We start from the raw sequence: 16847 nt of genomic DNA on the forward strand, positions 1-16847 counted from the left end.
TACTACTTTACAGAGAGTTTGTATCATATCCTCAAAGTGGTTTGTGCTCCCCAAGAGGTTCAGAACCACAGATGCCTGTTGGCTTTTCATCATAACTAGGACTTGAAACTACTCACTTTGGAGCTATGTGGGAAAAATTGAGTGGGGAAGCAGATTCCTTGTGCATGAGGGCACCCAGCTTCTGGTTATTGTAGCTTAGGAGTAATCCTGTCCCCATGGATGGAGCTTTCATCCTTGCTCCTTGTTTCAGGTGACATTTGGGGCAAGAAGGTTGTCTGACATTTTTATGAACAGAGTTGGCATTGGAGTACATATACTGATCACTTCCAGTAATTTCTGTGTGATGTTCTAAAGCGAAGGGTTAGCTTAGACTGATAACTGTAATGGGCTGCCCGAGCCAATTAATTAGGGTCCTGTTTGTACTGTTGCAGCCTGACAGTTTCCAGATTGTGTACTTTATATTAAAATAGCAATTTATCCCACCCACCCCATAAGGAAATGTAAGGTGTGCACAAGTGGCACATACTTTGAAATTCAGTCACAAATGCCTCTGAACAGTGGGTGACTACAATAAACAAGGGTCTCTGTTCTGAGAACTTGCGTTTGACAGTTGAGATTTTAATTTCTTACAGAGAATTATTCACCTCATCTAAATAACATAGGTACTTGATTTTATTTTGCCTTGAAACATTAGTTATATTTTAGTGTCGGTTTTAGTCAGGCAAATATGGTAATATGTTACCTTATGAGGCTTCCCAAATTCAGGATTTATGAAGTTAATTATTTACATTTTTAACTAGTGATGATCATGCAGCCTTAGATAGTGAAAATTGGTACAACTTTTTGGAGAGCTCTGGCCAAGTTTGGCTAGAATTTAAAAAGTAGATACCAATGACCCCGTAATTTCATTTGTAGGAAGCTATCCTAGTGTAGAACAGTAGTCCCCTGGGTGTCTCTGATACACCTACAGGGTATTGAGAGGTTAAAACTATTTTCGTTTTGATACAATACTAAGATGTTATTTGCGCTAGTGTGCAAAAGTAATGCAGGCTCCTTAACATGAATCAAGGCACGGCACCTAACTACACTAGTAGCCATTGTGTTCTTCATGCCATGCACACATAGTAAAAAAAAAAATCTTGTTTTCAGTTAAGAATGTCCTTTTAAAACAGTTGTTTTCCAGTAATAATAAAAGTTTTCATTTTTAAATGAATAAATAATTTTAAAATTTCAGTGTAAATTTCTAATACGGTAAATGTTGATGAGGTAACCTATATAAAGGAAAGCTCTTGGGGGTCCTCAATAATTTTCAGCAGTGTAAAGAGGTCCTGAAATAAAAAAGTTTGAGAACTGCTGCTCTAGAAGGTCTATCAAGGAGGCACGTAAGGATGTTTATTGCAGGCATTATTATAAAATACTAGCACCAAAAGACATCTTTCTATGTAGTGGTAAGTGGAAAAAGCAGTTTGGAGATCAGGCTGTATGGTATGGCTCCATTTTTGCAAGACAAAAATGATCTATTTGTACATGCACAGTGTGGAAGGATTTAGACCGAAGAAGTTATCTTTAGACAATTGGGATTTAGGAGAAAACTTTCACTTTTTACTTTGCATTTGTGATTTCTTTTTACCACACAAGGTGTTACTTTGTATGCAAAAAACACGAAGATTTAAAAATTGAATTAATGGCAGCCCAACCAAATACTTCTCTGCAGTGAAGGAATTCTTTTCATGAAAGAATTTGTCTAAGTCATGCTTTACTGAAGACAGTCATTTCTTTGCGCCTTGGGTATTCTTTTCCTAGGGGAACATGTTCTCATATTGTGTTACAAATTGTTCTTGATCTTTCATAGGTTTATCTTTCTAGAGTTGTTAATATCCGTAGAGGTTGGATTAAAAAGCTTGCAGCCATGACATACAGTGTTGGACCAGACCTTAATGTGGAAGCTGAGAATAGTGTGTGGTGGTGGTGCTGGTGAATCTGAAAGGAGCAGGCAGATGGCAACTTTTTTTGCCAGGATCATTCAGGGTCAAAGGGCCAGTCCTAAGTACAGGGGAGAAAAATGAAACCACCGTATGTTCCTTCCAAATTTCAGTGGCTTGACTAAGGAAATTCACCTTTAGGAGAGCTGGTAAAGCAGGATTAAAAGCATTCACTAGTAAACCTCTTTCCTTAGTATTTCCTTCTTTCCCTAACAAATATTTATTGAGCACACACTATGTACCAGGTAGTGTTCTAGTCATTGGTGATACATTACTGAACAAAACACATCTGTCTGCCCTTCTAGGACCTACATTATAGTGGAAGAATACAGGCCATACATAAGTTAAATAAGTAAAATATAGAGTATGTTACATGATGGTAGGTGCTGAGGAAAAAGTCATAGAAAAGGGGATAGGGAATGTTGGGAGGTGATAGGGACTTCAGCTAGAGTGGCTATGAGGCCCCACTGAGAAGGTGGCATTTGAATCAAGACCTGAAGCAGGGAGGTGAGGGAATGAGCTGTGGAAGTAATGGGGTGAAAGCATTTTGGGCAGAGGGAACTGGTGCAAAGGCCCTGAGGCAGAGCGTGCTTAGTATATTCAAGAAAAAGCCAAGCAAAAGTGCAGAGTAGCTGGAGCAGAGAGAGCACAAGGGGAGTTGTAGGAGATAAAATGGGATGGGGGAGAATGGCTACAGAAGGTGGCCTGGTTGGCCATTTCAAAGGTTTTGACTTTTACTAGTGTGGTTTGGATGCTTTTGGTGAATTTTGAGAGAGAAGTATGGGACCTGATTTATGTTTTATTAAAATTTCTCTGGCTGCTGTATTCTGAAGGTGAGCAAAGGAGGAAGCAAACCCCTCTTAGGGGTTGATTGGCAGTAATCAAGATCAGAGTGGTGGCAGGGGCCAGATTCTGTGAATATCTGAAGCGATAGTTGACTGGCTTTGCCCTTGGATTAGATGTGAAATGTGGGATGTGAGAGAAGTCAAGGTTTTGGACTGAGTAACTTGAAAAATGGAGTTGCCTTTTACTGAAATATAGGCTAGAGGAGCAGGGTGTGGGGAGGGGAGTCATGGCAAATGAAAATCAGGAGCTTCCATTTGTGCTTGCTGTTATTTGAAATGCCTATTAGGCTTCCTGAGGGATATGGCAAATACACAGTTGAGTCTTTCTTATAAGCTTGAATTCAGGGAAGCATTCCAGGCTGGAGAGAGAGCTCAGGAATCATCAGGTATTTAAAGCTGTGAGAATATGTGACATCTTCAAGGAAGAAACATCCATGTATGCATCTTTCATAGACGTAAGGCGATTCAGTAGATTATGAAATTACGATTTTATGTTTTTATGTAGGATCAGTTTGAACCTCTTTTTGAGGGGTGGTGGTGACATTCAAATTTTGCAGGGAATGATTTTAACACACATTTAAATTTAAAATCCTGGTTCTCTGTGATCCTGCATCAAAAAGTTGCAGATTAAAAAAAATTGAACACATGTTCTCCTATTTTTCTTGGTAGTGAGTGTTTTAAATGTGTAGTCATTTCAATCTTAAAATATTTTTGTAGTGCTTTTCTAGTTAATGCCTTAAAAAACTGAAGCTTTTACTTTTATGCAATAACTTTAAGAAATTATTTACTCTCAGTTTAAAACTACAGTTTTCTAATCAAATTTGATTCAAAATAATAGAATAGGAACTTGATAGTCAACATTGTAATGGATGCTACTGTTAAATTCATGCACATTAGGAGGCGGGAAAAGGTGCATCTATTGGGTCTTACAGGTATCAAAGTTAAATCAATCAGATTCTTAAAAAGAGGTTGTTTGACAGAGAAGACAAGTAGTGACTCTATAGCATCTTACTATGCTGATGGACAGTGACTGTAATGGGGTATGTGGGGGGGCCTTGGTGATGGGGGGAGTCTAGTAACCATAATGTTGCTCATGTAATTGTAGATTAATGATACCAAAATAAATAAAAATAAAATACAAATAAATAAATAAATGTCAAGGGAAACATTAAGTGTAAATAAAATAACGTTCCTCATGTAGTTGTAGATTAATGATACCAAAAAAAAAAAGAGGTGGTTTGGAAAGATATCCGTGTCCTTACATTAGTTACTGGGTTGTAGTACATGAGCTGTGAAAATGCAAATGTGTGTGTATGTGCATTTTTTAAGGCACCCTGTTATTTCCCATACATTTTGGATGGCCTTATTTTTTCATGAAGCTTTATTGTTCATTTTAAGAAACATGCTTATAATACCGAAGAAAACAGAAATTTCAGTTGTAAGATAAGTAAAGGAGGATGATTTAGGTGATTTAACTAAAAGAGTTTTTATCTTATTTAAATAACGTATCCGATCAAAGAAAATAATAGAGAAGAAAACATGAAATCATTTTCTGTCGGTTAGGGATCTCACTTGTGCTTCAGATCTTCAGGTGACGTATGCTGAAGTGTTGTCAAGTGTGTTGCCAATAATGGATTTTTTGAGTGGGAGAAAAAGGGATACATTAACATGATTGAATAGGTACTTATACCCATAGGAGGATGCTAGGCGTATATCTGGGTCTCGGGAGAAAAAAGTTAAAATTGCTACTCAGAAGAGGAGCTTCAGTAAAAGGAAGCATTCACTTAAGGCCTTCCTTGCATGTTTTCTGCAGTTCCCTGACTCCTGCCTTCTGGGTGGTGTGCGCCTAACATCACCCTTCTGTGCATTCAAAACCTACTTGCCTTTCAAAACTCCACTCAGGTCCCATCTCCCTCTCGAACACAAATTGTGATTTTTTTTTTGAAGTGTTTAATTCCCAAATATCTGGGAAGTCCAGATATCTTACTGATTTCTAACTGCAAATAGTGTCACTTTTGGTTTCATATATTCTGAAGCTCTGTTACATCACCAACACTTTATTATTTTTGTTTCTTTTCATTTTTGTTTGGATACTTTATGTTGATCTGTCCTCAAGTTCACTAATTATGCAGTTTCCAATCTTCGGTTTTCTTAGAATTTTCATTTCACATGTTGTGTTTTTCAATTCTGAAATTTCCATTTTAAAAATAATTTGCATTTTTCTACTGAGATTCACCATCTTTTCACTCACTAGGTTCATCTTTTCCTGAAGATTCTTGAAGGTATTCATAATAAAGACCTAGTCTGCTACTTTAAATATCTGGGTCATCTTGAGTTCTGTTTTTGCTGGTTGGAGAAGTGAAATTGCTGGGTCACAGGGTATAAGCATGTACAACTTTATTAGAAGCTGCCAGAGAGCTTTCCAAAGTCACTGCCAACTTAGCTCCCATCAGCAATATGGGCGAGTTCCACTTGCTTCACATTCTTTACAACTTGGTATCGTCAGTGTTTTAAATGTTAGCGTTTCAGATGATTGTTCAGTGATATCTCATTCTGATTTAGATTCACCCTTCTTTGATGACTCATGAAATTAAGCACCTTTTCATATTTTTATTGGCCATTTGGATATTGTGTGTGTGTGTGTGTGTGTGAGAAAAAGAGACCTGCTAGTTCACCTCTTTTGTGCATTTTTTTAGTTATATTTTCTATTGATTTGTAGGAGTTATTTATATATTATCAACAAAGGTCCTTTGTGGAATGTGTTTATTGCTAATATCTTCTCATACTTTGTGGCCTGCCTTTTTACTATCTTAAATGATGTCTTTGATGAACCAAGGTTCTTAATCTTAATGTAGTTTAATTTAACAATTTTTTCCTTTTTGGTTAGTGCTTTGTTATGTCCTATATGAAAAATCTTTGTCTTAATGGTCATAAAGAAGCTTTATTCTAGTACCTTTCATATTTAGATCTACAGTCCACTTGGAATCGATTTATCTGTGTAGAGATGATGGTTCATTTTATTTTTTCCATAATGATCTAGTGAAAAAACTGCTGCTGCATTAAGTCAGTATCCGGGTATGTGTGGGTCTTTGGGGAACTCCTTACTCTGCTCGTCTGTTCTGTTCATCTGTCCTGGCACCAATGTCGTCCTACCTTAAATACTGTTGCTTTAAAATAAGTCTTAATATCCAGTGGAGTAAGGACTCCAGTTCTGTTCAAGACTATCTTGGCTGTTGCTCCTTTGTATTTCCAAAATCATTTTAGAATCAGTTTTATCAATTTCCATATCTTTCAGGATTTTCTACTAGGATTGTACTGAATCTATAGATTACTTTGATCCTGGGAATAAATAATGGAATATAAAGGATTCTTAATGATGAAAGCCAGCCATTTCAGGAGACATTTTTTTTCTTGTTAATGATGAAGGTAAATGATTCCTATATATTGTTACAGTTTTCAAAATGTCTGCTTCTTCCAGATTTACCTTTCTGTGATTTTTTTTTTTTTCTGTTTTTCTTTGACATTTAGTATTTGGTTCCTTAATGGTGGAGACCATGTTTATATGTTTTCATGGGTCAAGCACTGTAGTTTTTACAGACTCGGTGCTCAGTAAATGTGGAGTTGAATCTAACTGGGTGATTATCTCTGTGCCCACTCTGTGTCATGTGCTGTGAGCTTGGCATAGCACTGCAGACTACCCCAGAACAAGGGGACAAAATAGCTAGCCAACAAAAGGCTCTTTGTGGCCAGTTTACAATCCTAAGGATCACCATTGGCCATCTGCTTGGGAAAGTGGTTATTGCTTTTGAATCAACAGTGTGAGGTAGGTCCCGCCAATGGGCTTCGGCAAGGGGCACTTGTTCAATTTGGTGGTGGTGGTGAAGCGGTGGGGAGACCTCTGTTGGGGCCAGCAGTACCTTTCATCCCTGGTCTCACCTTTTTTGTGTCAAGGTCTGCTTGCAGCCACTAACTGAATCTGGAAATACAGGACAGGAGTAGAGGGCTGACTTTATAATTACACCTAAACTAACTGCAACCTTCCCTTAAACAGATTTCATTTTTGGCACTTGGACGTTTATGAGAGAGAAAGAAAGAAAGGCAGCTGCCCAGTATCAAGAATTTAGTCAAAACAAACAACTTGTTGATTTACCTTGGTGTTGAATACATTCCACATAAACATATACTTTCTACTTCTTCAGTGTCATATAGTAATTTGGTTTTTTGGTGATTCATTCATGGATTTATTCATGATTCTATAGCAGAATGACTCTTATGGCTGTGTAAAGATTTAAATATTTTTAAAGCACTTTTTTTTGCATCTGTGGTGTAAAAAGTTATTCCTGTTTTTCTTGGAGAAAGCTGTGGTTCTGGTTGTGTGAAGTAGTGTTTTTAGGATTACGCTGCTGATTTGCTAGAGAGCTGGGGTTGAGATTAAGTGTTTGATAGCTTGAGTATTTTCTTCTATCAAAACATTACTTTTTGAAGATGGACTAATCCTTTTGAAAATGTTCACAACATTGAAAGGAGGGGGATTTAGTTTTAGAATTCATGTAATCAAACATTTTATTTTTTCACCATTATGTAAAATCTCTTTTTGATACTGAATCGTATAACGAATGGCCACAAATACTCACTCTAAAGGGTCACATCCTTGCACCTGAGTTGTCCTTTAATTTCAGGACTGGAAAGGACCGGAGGTTAGCTACTTTTTTGTGCTTAGGTACTAAGTTCCTCTGCCATGTGTTGGCTGCTGAGCTTTGTGTGTGCTAGTCGTGGGGCCGCCTCCGACTCACAGAAGCCACAGCAGACCCTTGGTGGAGGGAGGAGAGCAGGAATACCAGTTACTCCACTGGAGTGCATGTTTTGGCCAAGACCTGGGGGATATACAGAGGAGGGCAAGACCAAGCCTGTCCTCAGGCATTTACAATCCACTACAGAGAAAAACAAGGGCAAAGTAAGAAAAAGGTAGTGAAAAAGGAATAGGAAAAGGAATAAAGTGTGTTGGTTGGCGTTAGTGAGCGCTGCAGCTGCTTGATACCACATAGCAGTACCGTGAGGCTGTGGCGCATCTCGCTCTGACCTCCGTGCCCTTTGTGAACCAGCTGTCAAGCGGGAGGGATGCAGCCATTTGCCCCAGAGTGCCTGTGCTGTGTGATGGTGCGGGGCTCATGCCTAGGCCCAGCAGGGCTGCAGCGGCCTGTAGGTTCTCTTGTTGTCCTCAGTTTTGGATGAACTCAAAGGATGGCCATTTGTGAAGATTACTGATACTTTTTATCACTTATCTTACCTGCTCCATCTGCAGCAGATGTCATGTTGAGGATGTGTGCTCAGCAGTGAGTCAGATGGGGTGCACACATGGCTTTTCAGTTGTTAACCCAATAGAGTGTACTCTCTGGGCATACTTCTGAGAAGTACTGATGACCACATTTAAAAGTTCTTCTCCACTGGCTGGAAGTTGAGGCCCACTGCAGCAAAAGCACTTCCACCACTTCTGAAGTGCACTTGGGAAACTGGAGGCTGTTACTTGATTCACAGATGGTGAGTTGCATCTAAGTAACCCATTTTAGACAGACACCAGGTGTTGTCATATATTCCTTACCTGTTACAGCTGACATCTGAGTGTGCTATGCTCTGTGCAGAGCCCTTGACATATTATTTTTAAAAGTTACCAAATAATGCCAGAGCCCTTATTCTAAAGTGCAGTTCCTCTGGTGGTTCCCATTATGTAGAGCAAGTCTCCATTTTTGTTAAATATCATGGACCCTTATCCCTAAAAGTTTTTGAGTAAGCATACTATATATATATATATATATATATATATATATATATATATATATATAGTATATATCTCTATATGTATCACACAAACAAAATTGCCAAGATTGTATTTGAAGTTTGCAAGTTGAAAGTTTTTCACCTGTTTGCTTTGCTTTTATGGAGACCAAGCAGGCAAGGGGTAAAGAGAGGGCACTATCCCTTCCTTGAAACCTTGTGATTGTCCAGTGTGTAGGTGGTTTTATGCTGGCCTGCCTAATAGAGCACCCCACTGCTTTGATTTGCAGTTTTCAGTAAAAGGAAGAAAAATCTAACAAACAATAACAAAGTTCCTGATACCTCCTTGTTTCTCTCTTCCTCTCTCTTGCCTACATATCCTGGCTTCTGATAGGAAATACAGGCTCCTGATATGAGGGGGAAATGCTTTCACATTTAGGTTTCTCATTCTAAAGTTCTTTCCCTCACATTTCAGCCTAAATTCTTTTGATAACAGACGTCAGCTCTTGTTCTTTGACATGCATATGGAAACTGTATATCAATGTTGAAGTTTGGCATTTTTGATCTCATGAAACTACAGAATTGTCTGATTATGAAATTCCTGCTTGTTTGTAGCTAAAGTTGTATTTTTAAAAGAGTAGAGCGCACCCCCGGCAAACTGAAGATCAAAAAAATAAATAAAGGAGACCTGGAAAAATAAGGTTTGACAGTGTAACAGTGTATGTTAATCCACACCTTCCCAGAAATGAAAGTACAGACTGTAGAATGTATAGGAGTTGTCCCTTGACAATTTCCTGCTTCTGTGTCTCTCTCTTAGTTAAATAGGGAGACAGGGGTGACATTGAAATCATGGTTTTATCTGAATTCAAATCCCAGCTTACTACATACTAGCAGTGTGATCACAGACACCAGCATTTACTTAGTAGGTATCCGTTGGGCACATCCTCTGTGCTACAAGCTTTGCAGCAAGTCTATTTAACCTGAGTCTGGTTCTTGATTTGCAGAATGGAAAGTTCTTACCTTGATTGTGCTATTGGTGAGATAACAGTAAAAAAGAAAATACAGTAAATAAAAATCATAAAGAAAAAGAAGTCTAATAGTGCCTGGCACTTGGTTAGCTCCTAACAAATACTAATTATTGCTGCTGCTGTTGTTTATAATTCTAGAATAAAATATCTGTCAGTATTAAGTAGAGGGCCAAAAATGACTGAACCAAAGGAAGATCAAGAAGTAAACTCTAGTGGTAACAACACTGTGATGAGCTGTTTGCCTGCGGCAAGATTGTACAATGCTGGTAATTAAGGATTATCTATACAGCCTGTCGGTTTTGAGGGAGTGTGTGTGTGCTCACACCAGGTCTGAGGTCTACCTTGACACCTGCTGTGTGACCTCTGACTGGGGGCCCTCTTCGGCTGAAGGGGCAAAGGCCTAGGAGAGCTGTGGTCTTAGTCCCAGTAATCCCACACTGTGGAGTTTTATGTAGACATTGGGATGTTGCTCCCAAATAAGGATGATTTTATTTTTGAAAGTTTATTTCAAGCACAGAGATGACAAGTAGTGACTCTATAGCATCTTACTACACTGATGGACAGTGACTGTAATGGGGTATGTGGTGGGAACTTGATAATGGGGGGAATCTAGTAACCACAATGTTGCTTATGTAATTGTAAATTAATGATACAAAAAAAAAAAGTTAATTTCAAGAAACAGAGAAGTAAGGAGTAGGAGAAAATGTTTCTGCTTTTCAGTTATCCTTGGGGTTGCCATCAAGGAGCAGGAGAAAGGGGTAGCCAGGGGGAGATGGAAACTTGAGAGACAGCACAAGCAATCCTGAGCACTCCTTCAAGTGAAAGAATTTGCAGGATAATTAGGAGAATTTTATTTTACTTTGACATTTTGTAATATTAGGGAACTAGTTGTTTTCTTCAGTGTAATAATATCATTTGCATAAAAAGGTTTTCGAATCTGAACATATGGTGATACTGGAATGCAACTCTTCCAGAAAATTCTAGAGAAAAGTCCTTGAACTGTAGACACTTTTTAAAAGTGCTTCCTATCGGGTGGTTGGAGGGTGCGCGCTGCAGGGACCTTTCCGAACTTTCCGTGGCTGCCGGGGAAATCCGCTCTGCTGGTGGTTTTTCTCTGAGGACTCTCTTGGAGCCTGGGCCTCAGGCTGTGCTCACCTTGAGAGGCAGTGGCCTTTGGCCAGATAGCTACTCTTCGTTCCCTCCTGTAATTTATTATTTCTTCGGGACAAAGTTACCTAATCCTTAAATCTACTGCTGCTTGTTTAGCACACTTCATTTTTTTTTTTTTTTTGGCCCTTTTCTCAAGTCTACATAGGTTGCATTTATGAACCTGGATAGAAGACAGATTCATGAAGCACAGTTTGGTCTGTAATCCAATGTGGTTAGTTTGCCTGAGGTAAGTTTTGAGGTTTATAAGCATGTGTGGCTGTCAGCCCAACCTAGAATTATACAATAAAGCAAACTTAATTTTCCCTGGTCAGAAGGCTTAATGTATGGACAAAAGCCTAAGAAATTTACTGATCTACCCAGAGTATTTGCCCTTTTTCTTTGTGTTGTGATGGATAATTCTCCCCATGCCTTTCTGGGAATCTGTCAATGTAAAGAAATTTATAGGATTTAAAGTAAATCTTATGCTCTGTGCAGTTTTTTGGAGGCTGGTTTTCCAGGCCCTTGCTCTCTTCTTATGTCACTTAGCCATGCTGTTTTTCTCCAGCATCTTCACTAGCAGTAGAATGAGGAGTCAGGCAAATTTCTTTGAGGCTCTTTCTGTACAGGAGCACTTTTTGACTTTACAGTTCTTTTTTTTTTTTTTTTGTAGATAATTATTTTTTATTGAAGGGTAGTTGACACACAGTATTACATTACATTAGTTTCAGGTGTACAACATAGTGATTCAACATTTATATACATGACAGTTCTAGGTACCAGCTATCACCATACCAAGCTGTTACAATATCTTGACTATATTCATTACATCCTGGTTACTTATTATTTTACCATTGGAAGTGTAACTTTACAGTTCTTAAGTTTGTATTTAATTATGAAGTGGAAGTGGACTGGTCCAAATGTCTTTGGGGAATTCTTCTGGCTCAAAAGTTACTTCATTCATCTTTGTTACTGCATTAGTGCTGATTTAGTAAGAAAAGATGTAGAATAAGCCGTAAATACAACTGGCAGACTTGTGTAACCACCACCAATGACAACAGAGCACGTAACGGTTCCATAACTCCAACAACTTTGCTCAGGCTGTTTTCCCTTTGTTGTCATGACCTGCCCCCCTTCCCTGGCAACCACTGACCTGTCCTTGTCACTGTATTTGTCTTCTTGAGAATGTCATATAAATGGAACAGTCCAGTATGTAACCTTTTAAGACTGGCTTCTTATACTGAGCATACCTCTTTTGAGATTCAGCTAAGGTTTAGTGCAGCAATAATTTGTTCCTGTTCACTGCTGAGTGGTATTCCATCACCAGGATATACCACAGTTTATTCCTTCATCTGCTGAGGTACATTTGGGTTGTTTCTAGTTAATGATTTTTGTGAACAGAGGTGTTATCAACCTTTCTGTTCTGTTTTTGTGGGAATTTTTCAATTTACTTAACATTTAGTTCCCTGTGACTGCTGTAACAAATTACCACTAACTGGGTGACTTGTAGCAACAGAAATTTTTTTCCCACTGTTCTGGACATGAGAAGTCTGAAATTAGCATTGCTGGGCCAAAGTCATGGTGTCAGCAGGGCCTTGCTCCCTCCGAGGCTCTGGGGAAGAGCTACTTCTTTGCCTCTTCCAGCTTCTAGAAGCTGCCAGCATTCCTTGGTTTGTGACCTCTTTGTATCCCTCAAACTTCTCACTTCTGTTGTTACTCTCCTCCTGTTTCATAGTCAAATTTCCCTCTGCCTGGCTCTTATAAGGACACTTGTGATCATATTTAGGGCCCACCTGGACAATCTAGGATACAGTCCCCATCTCAAGTACCTTACTCCCATCTACAGAGATCCTTTTTTTGCCATGAAAGGTAACGTTCATAAATTCCAGGGACTAGATTGTGGATATCTTTTAGAGGGCCTTTTTTCAGCTTCCACGCTTTGGTAAAGACCTAGGCATGTGAATTACACTTACCATGTGATAAGTGTAAGCTTAATTTTATAAGAAACTGCCAAACTTTTACAGAATGGCTGTCATTTTATATCCCTATAAGCCAGAATTCCTGGCATCCTTGCCAGAACTTGGCATTATCAGTATTTTTTATTTTAGCCATTCTAGTGGGTATCTCATTATGGTTTTAATTTGCATTTAATTTGCATCATGACTAATGATGTTGAGCATATTTTCATGAAAAAACCTGATAAATTTTAATTTTCTTTTTTTTTTTGCCTTTATAAGTGTGAGGAAGAAAAGAGTGAACTGAATCATAGCTAAAAGCAAGAATATTACAGTTTTACTGCAGAATCTTGCCTAACAGCATTGTTATACTGTATAGTATAAAATAACACATTACAAATCTCTTTTTGTCTAGATAAAATTGTCTAGAAATAGAAAAAATTCTATTTTGTTAAGTTTCTTTATAAAGTTTTGTCTGAGTTGATAATATGCTTGATTCTAATGTAGGGGGTGACTGTCATATAGCTTTGTAATGAGGCATAAGAAGTCTAAATCATGCTGATTCTCTATCAAATTGCCTTTTTAAGAGGAAAATGTGTAACAAGCCCTGCCACCACCATTACCCCAGGCATGATACAGGATTACTTTTTGCTCCTATCAGGCTATGGTTCTTTATTCCCTCGTGTGATTATGTAATTACTATTGCTGCAGATCACTTAATAATATTTTAGACTATATTTTAAGCCCTAACCATTTATTTTCTCTTGAAACAATGGCTTATAGTAATAAGTTGTGCTAAATTCTTTTTTAGTCCTTGATTAAGTCCAACATAGTAATTTCTGTTGCTTGAGTTCTTATAGAGAGTTACATGGGGGAATTAAATGAATGCCGGTGACCATAATCTAAGAATTAAAGACCTTGGTTCAGAAAGGCATGGCAGAGTAGAATAAATGAACTGATACAAAATAGATGACATATCCTTATAGTATTATGTTATTTTAATTATGCTTCTTTTAATATGACATTTGGAGTTTAATATAAATAAATGGAACCAGGTTTCAGTCTCTGGAAATTGAAGAGCCCATTATTTAAAATGGTCATGGTGCAGAAAATGGGATTATATGCCATTTGCTTGCTAACCTACCATAATCCATCCCCTCCAAAGATTATAAGACTTTACATTTCTGATTTGCTTAGTTGCTCTTAGCAGTATGCTTTAGAGTATGTTGGCTTGATCCAACATTTGCTGTTTATAAGTATTTGCTTCTAGTTCTGGTCCTGATACTTAAAGTTATGTGATCTTGGAGAAGGCACTTAGCTGATCGGATAGGACTGATATCCAGCTTCCCTGCCTGTCAAATGGGGATGATGATCCACCCTGCCCGCCCAGGGCAGTGGGAGACGGAGACGGGCTGATGTCAAAGAGCTTTGGCAACTGACAGATGATTTATGAAGGTACAGGATGATTGTTACTACCACATGAAATTGTTTATTTGTCTTCATAATTTGAGATATAGAATTTCTGTTTGAATGCTAGTGCTAGTGGAGGACCTTCTCATTTAGTTAAAAAATATTGCTAAGTAAAATTAGCTACTTAGAGGTTGGCTGGTAAAGGCTTTTTCATTACTGACTTTTCAACTTATTTCTTCTAAGTTTTAACAATTGAATAGTAGGGGCAAATTAAAGAGGAGAAAAAAATCCTACCCAAACATATTATTTTTCTATTAAGCTACTCTTTTGGTGGGACTGGTGTCATGGGGAGAGGGTTGATAGAATAGGGAAGAGGCTTTATCCTTTGTTGAAACATGTTTAGAAACATGCAAAACACCATCATATAATGTTAGACTATGTAAATGGTATCATTCTGTACACATCCTTTTGAAGCTTGCTTTACTATTCAACATTGTACTTAAGATTTGCCTGTGTGATGCATGTAGATCTCAGTCCTCATTTGAATTTCTGTATAGTATTCTTAAAATCATGGTTTATGCATTGTTTAATTGTTTCCACCTTTTCTGTGACATACACAGTGCTGCAGTCAATGTCCTGCTACACACTTCCGTGTGTACATGTGTGAGAGTTTCTCAGGGTGGTGGGTAAGGCAGGCTAAGCTAGGCTAGGCTTTGCAATGGTAATTAACAACTCTCAAATCCCAGTTGCTTAATCAGCAAGGTGATTTCTTGTGGGTATGGCTGCTCTGCCCCACAAAGCTGCTCAGGGACCCAGAGGGATAGAGGCCCCAACATGTTGTGGCTGCACAGCTGGAAAGCAGTAGGGTAAGCAAGCGGCCAGCACTGTGAACTGACTTGACTCTTAAGTTCTCCAGCCAGGAGAGGACACATGGCCACCTCTGATTACATCCCCTGTCTAGAACTAGGTACAAGTTGCCACCTCACTGCAAAGAAATCTCATCGTCTTTGTGTTCAGGAAAGGGAAGGATTACCAGTTGTTTGTGAGCACTAGTAATGTGTATCACAGGTGCACACCTGGAAGCATAGCTCTCTACTGTTTAATACCATGTATATAACGCACTATATACACCTGCTGCTCAGCCCCCAAACAGAGGGGCAACCGGTTCTTCCCCAAATTACTTTTGAAATCTTGAAATTTTGGAGCCCTTTAGTCTGAAATTACAGTTTGTGGATCATGGGCTTAAAAATAATAATAAAGCAGAAGATGGAGACTAGAGCCTTATGTCCTGGGATTTATAATTTAGTACAACTACTAGTGATTTCTTAAACTCTGGAACAGGAATGTTCTGCTGGTTTGGGTTCAGTTATAGAGAGCCCCACTATATAGCTCATTTTATTGCAAGGAACTTATTATAAAGTATTAGATAACTAACAGAGTATTAGGGAGGCCTGAAAAAGAGGGTTCTAGGTTGAACTTCTTGAGTGACCCCAAAGCCACCCCGCAGACCCCCCAAGGAACCTGCAGCCTCCAGTCATTGGCAAGTTGAGCCATTGCTGCAGCCAAGAGCAGTATACTCCTGACTCCAGAGCAAAAGAGCTGCCCTGCATGCTTGCCATTCAACATCCATGAAGCCTATACCTGTACACGGGACCCCTAATTCTGCCCCAGAAAACTAAATGTTTGTGCAGCTGGGCTTGCCCCCAGCGATAGCAGAAGCATCAGAAGTGTGCTGTGCCTCACATCTGCTCTCGTAGTCGCATGTGATTATATCCAGTTGATGGAACCTAAGTCCCGTTCAAACCCTAGCTGTAAGGAAGTTGGGGATGTGTCGTGTTTAGCTTTCCAGTCTCTGATATTGGACACATGAGGAGGATGGAATGGCTATTGAGCATCCGTCCACTATATTCACCCGAAGTTCTTAACCTGGCTATTAAGATGTATGCATAGAATTTAGGGAGTCTTTGACCCCTGGAATTTTCTGCATACTTGTGTGAATGTGCCTGATTAACATTTTTCTTTGAAAGGAGGCTAGCTTTCATTAGGTTCTTGAAGGGAATGATGATCGAACAAAGGTGAGCACCATAACCAGTTAGTTCAGTGATTAAGCACCAGATTCTGAAATCAGACAGAGCTGCATTTGAATCCTGTCTCTGCTACTTACTTGGTATGAGACCTTGGACATCTTATTTTACTTCCCTAAGCCTTAATTTTCTCATCTTTCAAGTGGGTACATTAGTATCCATCTTCTAGGGTTGTTATGAAGGAAGGATAGAAGGCGTGTATAGTAAATGCCTAGTATGTTGCTTAGGTCAGAATAAACAATCAGGAACTACTAGCTGCATTCATTCATAGATTCATTCTTCAGAGGAAGGTAGCCAACGTGAAAATTATGGTGTTCTTCTGCCTGTGGTAAAATACCACCTGGTAACTCCTATGTATGATATCTAATTAAACTTAGATATAATGTCCTCTGCTCCCACTGCGTCCTGTGCTTACCACTGTGAGGTCTGTCACACTGTTTTATAATGGCCTTTCTGTCGCTCCTTCTTCAGTGTCTTTAGAGCAGAGATTGTGCTGTAGTGCCTACCACATAGTAGATGTTCAGTAAGTGTTTCTTAAATGAGTGATGGAATAATGGATGGTTAAAGAAACTTGGTGATGTTTTTAACTTGGAGAAGAGGAGGCTAAAGCCATCTGAAAATATTG

The 16847-nt window shown here is 38.8% G+C and overlaps 1 protein-coding gene across 3 annotated transcripts in view; it reads left to right on the forward strand.

Moving 5' to 3' along the window:
* ABL1 (ABL proto-oncogene 1, non-receptor tyrosine kinase) overlaps positions 1–16847 on the forward strand; it is a 149851-nt gene that overhangs the window by 721 nt on the left and 132283 nt on the right. The window lies entirely within an intron of this gene.

The sequence above is a fragment of the Manis pentadactyla genome, chromosome 3 (genome assembly GCF_030020395.1).
Source record: "Manis pentadactyla isolate mManPen7 chromosome 3, mManPen7.hap1, whole genome shotgun sequence".
NCBI lineage: Eukaryota > Metazoa > Chordata > Mammalia > Pholidota > Manidae > Manis > Manis pentadactyla.